Raw genomic sequence first — 13,318 nt, forward strand, 5'->3', positions numbered from 1 at the left:
CCTCAGTCAGAGCAAGAAGCAGCCAGGTAAGTTGCAGAGAACCCCACCGGCCCCCGGCCCAAAACAGTCCAGTGGCACCCTTAAGACCAAGTTTGATTCAGGTACAAGCTCTCCCTCCTCTGCGAGGACAGATCTGCACGTCCCCCCCCCCCAATAGCTAGCAATCCAAAACAGTCCAGTGGAGCCTGAGCGGTGGGTGTTGCCTTCTGACACACTTCCGGTGATGTCAGGGGGTGTGGCATATGCAAATAAGTTATGCTAATGAGCTCCTGCACCTCTTTTTCTACGAAACGACCCCTGGTTGTAATAGCCACCACCTGGAGGTTGTATCAATATAAAGACACTTACAAACAAACGCATAAAGATTATATTGTGCAAAACAATTCAAACGGTTTTAAATCTTTGTTAAAGTTCAACAAGCCCTTATGTATTCTTAAAGAGCTAGGATCAAAAAGTACTTGATACAAAGGGGAAACTGTTTGAATTGTTTTGCACAATATAATCTTTCTGCTGTTGTTCGTAATCCATTCACGGAGTGTCTTTATAGTGATACAATCTCCTCCCGTGAGCTCTCATTTTGATATACAAACACCTGGAGGTTGGCAACTCTACTAGCGCTTGATGGGACCTCTCCGGAGTCCACCTGATTTCCCTGGGAAAGCGCTGCTGTGTCTCTTCTTTCCTGCTCCAAGAAATCGCCCCTATCTTATAGGGAGCAAGGAGCCGGCATCTGATCTTTAAGCTTGCCCGTTCGAGCGTAGCTTCCTCCTCTTTCTATTAAAAATTACACAGACTTGACTTTTATTGGCTATGAAAAATGAGATTCCTCCGTAATGGGAAGTTTAGCTCTGTGAAATGCAGCTATTTCTTTTTTTCCCCCCTACAAAAATCAGCATATTTTTTCTCTTCAGGAACAGTAGGAAGGAAATGGAGACACCAGGCCTCTCTAGAAAAGAGGGAATCCACAAAATAGCTTCCTAGCACGTTTCCTTTTTTAAAAAACGTAATACTTATTGCTCTCCAGTTATGTAAACTCAGCGTCTTTGTTCAATTAGTTTGCCGATTGCTTCCTTTTCCTGTTTAATTAAACAATACTATGGGAAAGGGGGGGCACTTTTGGAAACTGTGGATGTTCAAATGGAGGCCTGGTTACCAAGCTCCAGGTGAGGCCTGGAGACTTCCCGCTATTTTTTAAATTGGATTTATACCCCGCCCTTCACTACCTGAAGGAGTCTCGGAGTGGCTCACAATCTCCTTTCCCTCCCCCTCCACAATGTTCCCTCTAAGCCATGGAGTCTTGTGAGCAGAAATTCTACTTTATGAGCTACTGACATTAAAGTTATGAGCGGAGTGGCTCACAATCTCCTTTCCCTCCCCCACAGACACCCTGTGAGGTAGGTGGGGCTGAGAGAGCCCTTCCTTCCTTCCTTCCTTCCTTCCTTCCTTCCTTCCTTCCTTCCTTCCTTCCCAATATTTATTTTTACATTTTTTTAAAAAAAAATTATTGAACAAGATAACAATATTACAAACTGACAATAGAAAGGAGTGCAATCAACAAAGAACAGCCAAAGATAAATGCAAACGTAGCTCAAAATATCACACACCTCTGAACAGATATAAATGAGCATTAGGACCTTCAATATCGCATGAAAGGGAATAATTACAATCCATTCAATTGAGAGAGCTCTTCTGACGACTGCTCTTGAGAGAACAGCTCTGAGGGAACTTGAGACTGCCCCAATGCCACACCGGCACCCGCGCGTGGGGGTGTAGGGGCAAGGGGGATCAAACCCAGTTCTCCCAGATTAGAGTCCGCGCTCCTGACCACTACACCAAACTAGCTCTCTTAGAACTGCTCTCCAGACAATAGAGGTCAGTGCCCCTGGAGAAAATGGCTGCTTTAGAGGGCGGAGTCTATGGCACTGTGCCATGCTAAGGCCCCTCCCCTCCCCAAATCCTGCTCCCCCCAGGGTCCCCCCCCAAAAAATTTCTCCAGGTATTTCCCCGAGCTGGCAACCCTAAATGGTGGAGATCATAAAAAAAGAAAACCTTGCCTGTGTTATTTGCAACCAAATAAAGGGGGGAAATTGATGAATTGATGTGTGTGTGTGTGTGGGGGAGAAAATGTGTTTTTATTCATAATAGAGGAAGAGGGAGGATAATAAAACGAAATGTTATAGTGGAGTATAATCCTGACCTGAGGAATGGTTCAATATGAGAGCCGCCAGCTCCGTTTCATTACTCGGCTATGGAGCGGCTTGATAGCCAGGTCCGATATTTTTTAAAATATATATCTCGAGCGAAGGGGGTTATGCTGACTCCTCAGTTCGATACGTTAATTGACAATAAATCCCGCTCGCCTATAAAAAGCGCTCAGTCCGTCGTCTTCAAGATGGTCATGACTTTTTATGGTGCGGAACTTTTAATTTACAGGGATGATAAAAATAGATTTACTTTCAGCCACTTATATTTGATTTAATTAGCTAATCAGCTATAAATCATCCGCTATTGAAAAAGTAATTTAACAAAGATGATAGTTTGCTGCCAGTGTGCTCTTAAGTACTAAAGCCTTTTGGAAGCAAAAAGGGGAAAAAATGAAATTTCGTCTCTTCAGGGAAAAGGGGGAGGGGACTCCTCTGATGCCTATCATTTAATAAGGGACATGAGTGTGGTTCTATGGAATTTGTGGGAAAAAATGATGTTCTCTTTCGGGAATTTGAACTCAGAACCTCAGGATCTGTAGCAATTATCCAAGACATTTGTAGTTCAAATCACGCTTTTGCTAGGAACTGATTGAGTCCTCTGCCTAAGCTTTTGCATACCTCATGTGGATAATAACACTGTCCCACCTAACAGGGTCATTGTAAGGAATACAGTATTAGCTCTGCACCATGTGTACACATATCCACACATGTCCATCTGTCTCCATGTGCTTGGCAACTATGCCTTTTCAGGATTCCTGGTTGTTGGAGAGAGATCTAGTTGCATAGTCTCTGTACAACAAATTCAACCCTAAATGGAGCCAGTTTGGTGTAGTGATTAGGAGCACGGACTCTAATCTGGGAGATCTGGGTTTGATTGATGCCAGTCTGGTGTAGTGGTTAGGAGTGTGGACTCTAATCTGGGAGAACTGGGTTTGAGTCCCCACTCCTCCACGTGCAGCTGCTGGTGTGACCTTGGGTCAGTTACAAGTTCTTTCAGTGCTGTTCTCTCACGAACAGTTCTCGAAGGAGCTGTCTCAGCCCCACCTTCCTCACAGGGTGTCTGTTGTGGGGAGGGGAAGGGAAAGGAGATCGTAAGCCGCTCTGAGACTCCGCATGAAGGGTGGGGCATAAATCCAATCTCTTCTCTTCTTCAAGCTCAAGTAGAATGTATACCACAAACCAGGCTAGGTTTTCAAACAGAGGCTAGATGGCCAACTAACAGCAATGTGGATTCTGTGATCTTAGGCAGATCATGAGAGGGAGAGCAGGAAGAGTTGCATCAGTGCTTATTTCTTGTGGCCTTTTCTTACACGCCCAGGGAAATGCTGATTGCCACTTTGGGGTCAGGAAGCAACCCTGGGGGGTTTTTTTGGTCATCTTCTGGGTGTGGAACAGCGGTCACTGCGGGTGTGGAGGGGGAGGAATTTGTGAATTTCCTGCATTGTACAGGGGGTTGGACTAGATGACCACGGAGGTCCCTTCCAACTCTCTGATTCTATGATTCTATAGATACCATCAAAATGAATAGGGGGAAGACTTACTTTAAGAAGCAGGAGTCTCACCTCAATGTGATGATTAGTCAAGTAACAGGAGACTTTGAATGTGCATTGCTAAAAACGTTAAGCTGAACATTATGGAAACCAGCTGTAGAGGCTAGGTAGTGAGGAAGCGAAAGGATTGCTAAGGGAAGACAGGGAGATAACAAAGAAGATGGAATGGGCTCTTTGTGTCTGTCTTTACTGGGGCAAACACGGGGTAGGCCAGCCACTCCAAAACTATGGGCTTCCTGTTGGTTGTCTCAAGACCTAAGTCAGAGAGAGGCAATAGAAGGTGACTTTTTTTAGGCGAATAAATGATAAGTCAAGTCATTAGATCTGGAAGGAACATACCTGAACTCAAAAATGAAATAAAACGAAAACATGGGGGAATTTAGGCTACAATCCTGGAAGCACTTTACGAAGAGCAGACCCTACTGAATAACAGGGGACTTGCTCCCAGGTAAGCCTGCTTACTCCCTTAGAGCAGTTTCCCAACCTGCGGCTCGGGACCCAAAATTGGGTTGAAAAGCCTTTGAAAGTGGGTCGTAGGGCAGCCCGCTCTAATGGACACCCCTGGCGTTTCCATTGCTCTTTCTCGTATTTTGGAAACTGAGATCTGATGCTGGAAACAGTATCTTGCATGTCGTACTTTAGCTGATAGTCTTTCTTCATTGCGGCTGTGATCACACACACACAGGCTGTGCCCGCAGCTTCAAAGGGAGGTGTGATCTCGCAACTGTGGGTCAAATTCCTCCGGAGGAATTTGAACGCTCCCCCCCCGTTTTATTTGGCCTGTGTGACTGCACCCTGTGTATACATAAAGTAAAGGTTCCCTTGCTCAAAAGCCAGTCGAATCCGACTCTAGCGTTGCGGTTCTCATCTCTGTTTCAAAGCCGAAGAGCCAGCGCTGTCCGAAGACGTTTCCGTGGTCATGTGGCCGGCATGACTAAACACCAAGGCGCACAGAACGCTGTTACCTTCCCACTTGTGTATACATACTGATCCAGTAAAACGCATCCTGATGGTTACTAGAGTGAGTTTCTTAGACTCTTAGGAGAGATGAGAAGGAGTAATGGAGAAGGAGCAGGTGGTCAAAGGCTGGAATGAAACCTCCATATGGATCTCAAAATGCCGCTTGCTTTGGGTTCATTGTGGGGGCAGCTGCTCCCATTGTGTGATGTTTGTTGGTTTCTCAAAAACATCTGGTTAGCCACTGTAGAAAACGGAGTGCTGAACTAGATGGGTGCTGAAGTCATAGTGTGTATCCACCATTCCTCTCCAAACCCTGACCCCTCCAGGCTCCTCCCCCAAATCTCCAGGAATTTCTAGGGATGCCAGCTCTGGGTTGGGAAATGCCTGGAGATTTGGGGAGTGGAAGCTGGGAAGGGTGGGGTTTGGGGAGGGGAAGGACCTCTGCAGGATATAGGGGTGTGCATTTGGCTCGGCCAAGCTGAATAATAGCCTGAATACTGCTGATTTGGTAGTATTCGGGGCCACCGGATGCCGAATCGGATGAGAGAATCTGATTCGGCATGCCGAATACAACAGCCCCGAATAGTGGCCGAACTATAAGGCCATAGAGTCCACCTTCCAAAGCTGCCATTTTCTCCAGGGAAACTGATTTCGGTCACCTGGAAATCTATTGTAATAGCGAGAGCTCTCCAGGTGCTACCTGTAGGTTGGCAACACTAGGAATTTCCCAATTCAGAGTGGCACCCCTTGGAATGGTGGATGCCCCAGGTGTGGGGGAAGTGTAAAGTGCTGGATTCGAAGAACGGAGAATGGAATGGGGAAATTGGGACTAGGAAGAGTCCATGCGGCATAGGTTCTCATTCGTGGCCACAGCTCCACTGAGACAACAGTTTGTACTGCGTTCCCAGCAACAGCAGGAGACAGTGGCAGAATTTGGGGGTGGTGTTTTTTATTTACTGCATTAATATCAGAACAGATCACTCCAGGGACCAATGTCAAGCCGGCTGTAAGCACAGTAAAAAGGGAATCATGGTTTGAGGGACTGCGGAAAGGCGGGAGAGTCCGGGGATTCTAGAAATAAGATGACCAAGGGGAGAGATGATAGGGGTTTATAAAAATGATGCAGGGGTTGCAGACACTGGATAGAGAGACGGGTTTTTTTTGTTCCTCTCCCATAGAACTTGGGGGGGGGGGAACCTGTAAAGTTGCCAGTTCAGCACAGACAAAAGGAAATACTTCTTTGCTCGAAGAAGAAGAAGAAGAAGAAGAAGAAGAAGAAGAAGAAGAAGAGAAGACGAGATTGGATTTATACCCCATCCTTCAGTACCTGAAGTAATCTCAGAGTGGTTTATGATCCCTTTCCTTTCCCCGCCCCACAACAGACACCCTGTGAGGTAGGTGGGGCTGAGAGAGCTCATTCGAGGACTGCTCTTGAGAGAGCAGCTCTGAGAGAACTTGTGACATGACCCATGGTCACACCAGCAGCTGCAAGCGAAGGAGTAAGGAATCAAACCCTGTTGTCCCAGATTAGAGTCCGCACTCCTAACCACTACACCAAATCGAGTAATCAAAGTGTGGAATTCACTGCCAGTGGTGGAAGCAGAGACCGTGACCGTGGATAGCTTTAAAAGGAAGTGGTGGAAGCAAAGACCGTGACCGTGGATAGCTTAAAAAGGAAGTAGACATATTTATGGTGGGGATGTCCATCAGGGGCTAGTAGCCATGGTGACCAAAGACGGCCTCTAGATGCAGAGGAAGGAATGGCCTGAAAACCAGTGCTGAGAGGCTCCAGCAGGGGAGGGCTCCATTTCTTTCCCCCTCCTTGCTTTCACAGCGGCATTTGAACGTCATTCAAAGTTCCCATACTCGTGGTCCTTCAACATCCACCGTTTCCCGTTGAATTCAAATCTCAGAGTCCCTCATGCGCCATCAGTCGGGTTGCAGTGATGGCATGGTTCATGTGTTCGTCATCTCCTTTAACAGGTTTCCGTCATCTCCTTTCACAGCTTTATCTGTTGATGGACAGCCTGTGGGACTCCACCCCAGATGTCTCGGACAGGTCGTTGGGGCCATGGCTGGATTTCTTACAGCAGAGCCAGATGAAATTAAATCCAATGAAGACGGAGGTACCTAAGTCATGGGGACTCGGGATCGGGAATCTGGCTCCCAACACTTGGTGGGCGCCGTAGACACTAGCGCCGAGCGCGAAGAGCTTTGGTGTGATCCTGAATGCCTGTCAGCTATGCTGTCATAAGAGTTGGGGGTGGGGTGCTTGCTTGCTAGAACTGCTGCATTCCTTATCAGCTTCTGGAATGCTCGCTTATCTATGGCCTTGCAGGTGGGGTGTTGTGTCTGGGATTCTAGGGAACCGTGGGAGCGCTTTCGGTTCTCAGCTTCGGCTCTAACGGCCTGGGGCTCCTTCTCCCGTGCGCGGGAATGTGGCTAATTGGCCTAAGGAAGGGGTGTGTGTGTTTTGCATACGAATACCCTATATCCCATTATGCTTGTAGAAGCGACACCATTCTTAACAGTGCCTTTATTAATGCCTCTATAGCTCTTCAATAAAGTATAACCTTTCCAGAAAGCGTGTACTCAGTTGTTGGCTTTGGAACCTGACAATGCCTTGCTTTCAGTGGAGGTCCAGGTCAACACTGTTTCCAGGTGAGCCTTCTATCATCTCCGGCTGGTCAGGCAGCGGACCCCCTATCTCCCCTCCCAGGCCATGTTCCCTCTAAGCTGTGGAGTCCTGTGAGCTAAAGTTCTACTTTGTGAGCTGCTGGCATTCAAGTTGTGAGCCAGCGATCTGGCTGCTGCATAAATCAGTTTGCTCTGGAGCCATCTTTCCTGAGCAAAGACAAAAATGTGTGAGCCGGAGGCTAAAAAACCTGCAAGCTAGCTCACAGTACCTCCCAGGACTTAGCTAGAGTGATCCATGCAATGGTCGCTTCCAGGCTGGATTACTGTAACTCTCTCTATGCGGGGCTGCCCTTGAACCTGACCCAGAAACGGCAGCTAGTGCAGGATGCAGTGGCATGCTTGCTGATGGCAACGTCTGTGCGGGTGTGCATTCAGCTGGTGCTACGCCAACTGCACTGGCTGCCAATTGAGTACTGGATCCGGTTCAAGGTTATGATATTGACCTTTAAAGCTATGCGGCCAGGGGCCAGCATATCTATGGGACCGTCTCTCCCCGAATGTGCCCCGGAGAGCCTTGCCCTCTGCAGATCAATATCTCAAAAGACACCCGCTTAGTCTCAACCAGGGCCAGGGCATTTCCCCCCACGCCCGAGTAATGAAATTCCCCATTAAAATTCACACCCAAATTCATGTCTTTTTTGTGCATAAATGGTACAGGGCGAATAAATTTATGTATTCTTTAAGAACACTTTCAAACCACCTTTCTTCACAGGAAAGCGGTTTCCGTAAAGCAGTCCATCACAAACATAATGGACCAAAAGGATTATAAAATAGCACATCAGAAATAATAATTTTTCAGTCCAAAGTAGGGTTGCTACTGGCAACTGGCAGGGGATGGGTGGAACTTATCCAACATGGCTTCTCTCATGTTCTTATGTCTGGGGCAGTGATGCTCTTCTTGGTGAGTGAGGAATAAAATCTGGGACTCCCATATCCAAGTCTGACACTTTAACCCAGGGGTGTCAAACATGTGGCCCGGGGGCTGTGGGCCAATTTATTGGGAGTAAGATACCAGTGAGCTAGAATTTTAAAAGACTGTAATTTCATTGAGGTAATTTTGGTTTTGAAAGGAGGAGAAGACCAAATAAGTTGCCATGATTCTTCCGACAACTGGATGTTGCATTCTTTGTTCCATAAAGATTGATATGAGGGATGGGTTTTGTGGTCTATTGAGGCCAGTACTGATAACACCCCTGCTTTAACCTTTATACCACACTGTCTTTCATCAGCCACCATGCCCCATAGCTTGCTGTATCCTGGAACGTCTTCCCGGTCCTCAGCCTCTCCACACAAACCCTCCTTTCCTTAGGGCTTGTATGAAACCATTATAGCCATTTGACACCTCTCTCTTCCCTCACAACACATGGCCCGACCCAACAAGGTCTCATTTATTTCAGATCCGGCCCTCATGATTATAACACCCCTGCTTTTTTTTTTTTGTACAATAAATTTTATTAAAGATAAGCAAATAACAATTGTTCACAACAATAATTGGTGTATAGACATATTACGAACTTTGAATTAAAGCTGAGAAAGAATTAATATTACATGTACAGTAGAGTGTTATATATTTATAAATTCGTGTACAAAATATACTAAACAGGGATAATCAGGTAACATATTATTTACCCTAGTATTCAAGATTTGGATTCATTGGCATATCTGAGTATCCATAGTTGGGGAGATGGTGCCTTAGTTACCACAAGTGTAGTACATCAATGTCTGTCTCTGTTGTTCTTTAAGAGCGCGGTGCGAATCGTAACTTTTTAAACTGTGCTGTAATTAAACAAGAAAGGTGCCACAATAAAATACGTTAATTGTTCCACATTTTCGAGCAACTGCGTAGCTCCTGTGTTTGTGCGTTACCTGCAGTGCGTAAGAGTTGCTGGCTGCGGCAGTGGAACTTTTTATAAGCCACATGTACTAATGTTGCGCAGTTAAATTGCCTTCTGTTGAGCGTGCGTTCCGTTCAGCTCCCGACGAGCGAGTCAATTCACTTGAAAGAGATTCTTTAAATTCTGGGGAAATACACCTCTTGGCTGGGCTGTTCATTGGAGCTGTTGCAGGTGTGTGCTCTGTTGGAGTGAATGACTCTGCATGCCTGGACATTGGGGGGGGGGCCTACATCGCTCTTAGGGGGTACAGGTGTTATCTCCTTGAATGGGATGCCTCTCTTTGTCTTCATCTGGGAGCTGCCCTCTGACCCCTCTTCTCTCTTTGTCCTCTCTCTCCCCCTTCACATGGCCTTCCATGGAGACTCACAAATCACAAATACACAATACCTTTATTGGCATAAAATATCAAATACACATGCAGCATAGAGCCTCAAGGTAGGCTGGAGGGGTATCACATTCCGAATTGCCTTAATATGAGCCTCTCCTCCTAGATACTTCATAAAAGAAATTTGCTACAGGTTCCAGAATTTCTATATTATGCGAAGAGAATACAGAACTAATTTTATGCTCATCGGATTGGCCCAAAAGGGGGTCCAACACAGGTTCAATATAAACAACACGGATGTCATAGTGGAATTTACAGTACAATAGCACATGTCCAATGGATTCAATTTCCCCCATCCCACAGGGGCACAATCTATCTTTATAGGGAATTTTCTTGAACCTTCCCGATAGAACAGCTGAGGGAAGGACGTCGAACTGCGCTAGCATGAAAGCCCTACGAAGATGGGGCTGAATCAGTCTTGCCAGGTATCCTGAGGAAATGTGGCTAAAAGAAAGTCCCATACTCACGGGAGAGCAGTGTCTGTGCGCAAGCCTTCTCAGATCTTGCACCTCTATATCGAGGAGTCTTTGTTTGAGTAAGGCAAAAGCCTTCTGCTCAGACAAAAGCCATGGAGACTCATGTCTCTGCAGGTCTCTCCTGTAGAGCCAATGCCCTTATACTCCCATGCTGGACAAGCTTGCCATTTGTGATAGGGAAAGTACTCTTTAGAGTCGGCTTCTCTCTCTCTCCTTTTGACCGCAGCCTGAATGTGGACCCACTTGAATACATGTAAGTTTGCCTTCTTTGCAATATACTTCTTGGGAGATTTATTTCCTGCACTCAGTCTCATGCTTCAGTAATGGGACAAAACTCCGCTATATTAACCAGGGGTCATTTCCTGCCGGAGCGGACTGCAAAAGGTGCTCCAGCAGTAAGGAGCATGGGGGCGGGCACATGTAGCAAGCCCCACCCACCAACTCCCGCCCGCCCGCCCGAAGGCACCGCAAGCTGCAATCAGGTAGGCAGAAGAAGCAGGGCGGGTCCAGAGCGCGATCTGAATGGGGTGAGCGCTTCCCCAGCATGCTGAGGGAGGGACCAGCCGGGGCGGTGGTTGCTGTTGCTGCCGTGCATGAAGAATGGCTTGGGCTGGAGTGCCTTTAATGGCCGCCCCATCCCTGCCTCCCTCTTCCCTTCCTACCTGCCCCGGAGTTGCTGGGACTTGGATGCTAGATGTCGTTGGTGGCAGCCCGTGGCCCTCCGAGCGGGAGGCGCCGCTTCGGGATAGGGGGAAGGAGGTGGGGAAAAAACAATCGAACACAAAAGTTTGTAGCTGCTCTGTTGGTTCCCCTCCTGGCGCACTCCGGAGGGCTGGGCTGCTTTCTGCTCTATCCCGAGCTAGATGAAGCATGAGAAGAAAGGGCATTCCAGAGTCACTCGCTTTTATTGATGTGGGGGATGCGGAAGGGGACTTTCTGCCCCTCCCTGTTATGTACGCGGACCGCCACCAGGGGTCTGCGGCACAGGCAAGAGCTTGGATCCTAGAACGGAAACTTCGGATCCTGGATCCTCCAGCCCCAACCAATAGCCACCTTGGCAGGAGGCATGGCTTCTCTGATGTTCTTATGTCTGGGGCAGTGATGCTCCATCTTCTTGGTGCTTGGGGGGCCACTGTGGGAGGGCTTCTGGAGTTCTGGCCCTGCTGGTGGACCTCCTGAGGGCACCTGGGTTTTGGCCACTGTGTGCCACCGACTGTTGGACTGGATGGGCCATTGGCCTGATCCAACAGGGCTTCTCTTGTGTTCTTGTGTCTGGGGCAGAGATGCTCTGTCTTCTTGATGCTTGGGGGGCAACAGTGGGAGGGCGTCTGGAGTTCTGGCCCCACTGGTGGACCTCCTGAGGGCACCTGGGTGTTGGCCACTGTGTGACACAGACTGTTAGACTGGATGGGACATTAGTCTGATCCAACATGGCTTCTCTTATGTTCTTATGACCTCTGGCCTGATCCAGCAGGTCTTAACTTATGTTCCTATCAAGGCCTCAGCCTCTGTGCCCTGTTGTTGACCTTCCAGAGGAAGTGGTTGGCCATTGTGTGAGACAGAATACTGGACTAGATGGACCATTGTTCTGATCCAGCAGGGCTCTTCCTATGCCTTTATGTTGTCTCATACTAGTAAGCAATGTTCCCTCTAAGCTATGGAGTCCTGTGAGCAAAAATTCTACTCTGTGATCTACTGGCATTAAAGCTGTGAGCGAGCGATTTGGCTGCTGTGTGAATGAGTTTGCTCTGGAGCCCTCCTTCCTGAGCGAAGGCAAAAATGTGTGAGCCAGAGGCTAAAAAACTGTGAGCTAGCTCACACTAACTCAGCTTAGAGGGAACACTCCTAGTAAGTCTCAGTGGCAGGGGTTTAGGAGGATACATTTTGGTCCCTTCGTAGAGTTGCCATCCTCTAGGTGATGGCTAGAGAGCTCCTGGGCTTACGACTGAAATCCAGGCAACAGAGATCAGTTCACCTGGAGAACATGGTTGCTTTCAAAAGTGGACTTTATGGCATTATACCCCACTGAAGTCCCTCCCCTCCCTAAACCCTGCCCTCCTCAGGATCCACCCCCCAAATCTCCAGGTTTTCCCCACCCTGGAGCTAGAAAACCCATTTCCAAAGCATACTTTTCACCCCCACAGATGTCCCGTGCAACCCTGAATTCAGCCCCTCCGGCAACCTTACCTGCAACACTTTTGTTCCTACCAGCACTTCCGACCCCGGGCGTCAGCAGACAGGAGTTATTTACAGAGAGCTTTACAGCCGCGTCGTTCCATCAGTTGTACTCCACCTGGCCTGATCCCTGTTATTTCCCGGTGTTGGTTCCGACTGACCCGTTAACAAACCTGGTCAGCTGTAGCCAGCAGCGGGTTATAAGATGATATGCTTGAGAAGAGGGCCGTGAACCGCATTCTCTGGCTCGGTCAGAGACAGGTGGTATCCGAGGAGAGCGAAAGTCACGGATCATGATGTTAAAAATGCACAAGGGTGTCGCACAAGGTGGCTGACACCGCCCAGTGTCACAGTAGTGATGGCGACAGCCTGATTCTTTCCCCCAAAATTCTCCATCTGGCCTGATCCCTCGTATTTCCCAGTGTTGGTTCTGGTCACCGCACCTCAGAAAAGCTATTATAGCATCGAGAAAGGTGCTGAAAAGGGCAACTGAAATGATTAAGGGGGTGGAACACCTTCCCGATGAAGAATGGTGAAAGGGGGTAGGGCTCTTTAGCTTGGGGAATCGATGACTGAGGGGGTGACATGAGAGAGGTTTACGAAATTATGCAGGGGGCGGGGAAGGTTGAGAAAGAACTCCCGTTCTCCCACTCTCACCATACAAGAACTCGTGGGCACTCCATGGAATTAATGAGCAGAAGGCTTAGAACAAAGCAAAGGAAGTCCTTCTTCACCCAAAGAGTCATTAACATGTTGTTAAGTCGCTCGCTTAACAAAGCAGTCGGAGAGTGAGTCAGCAAGAACACAGCTTTATTCTTCAACTCGAACACAACTCCGACACGGATCAACATCTGATAGCCAGAACAGCGTTTACATTGCAGCTGTCCTGCTTTTAAACAGTCCCGGCTAATGTAGCCACACCCACTGTACAAATACCAACCAATAAGCTTGTGCACATAAGGACCAATCACGGATG

Source organism: Gekko japonicus, unplaced genomic scaffold, assembly GCF_001447785.1.
Source record: "Gekko japonicus isolate JY-2015 unplaced genomic scaffold, Gekko_japonicus_V1.1 scaffold1962, whole genome shotgun sequence".
Lineage (NCBI taxonomy): Eukaryota > Metazoa > Chordata > Lepidosauria > Squamata > Gekkonidae > Gekko > Gekko japonicus.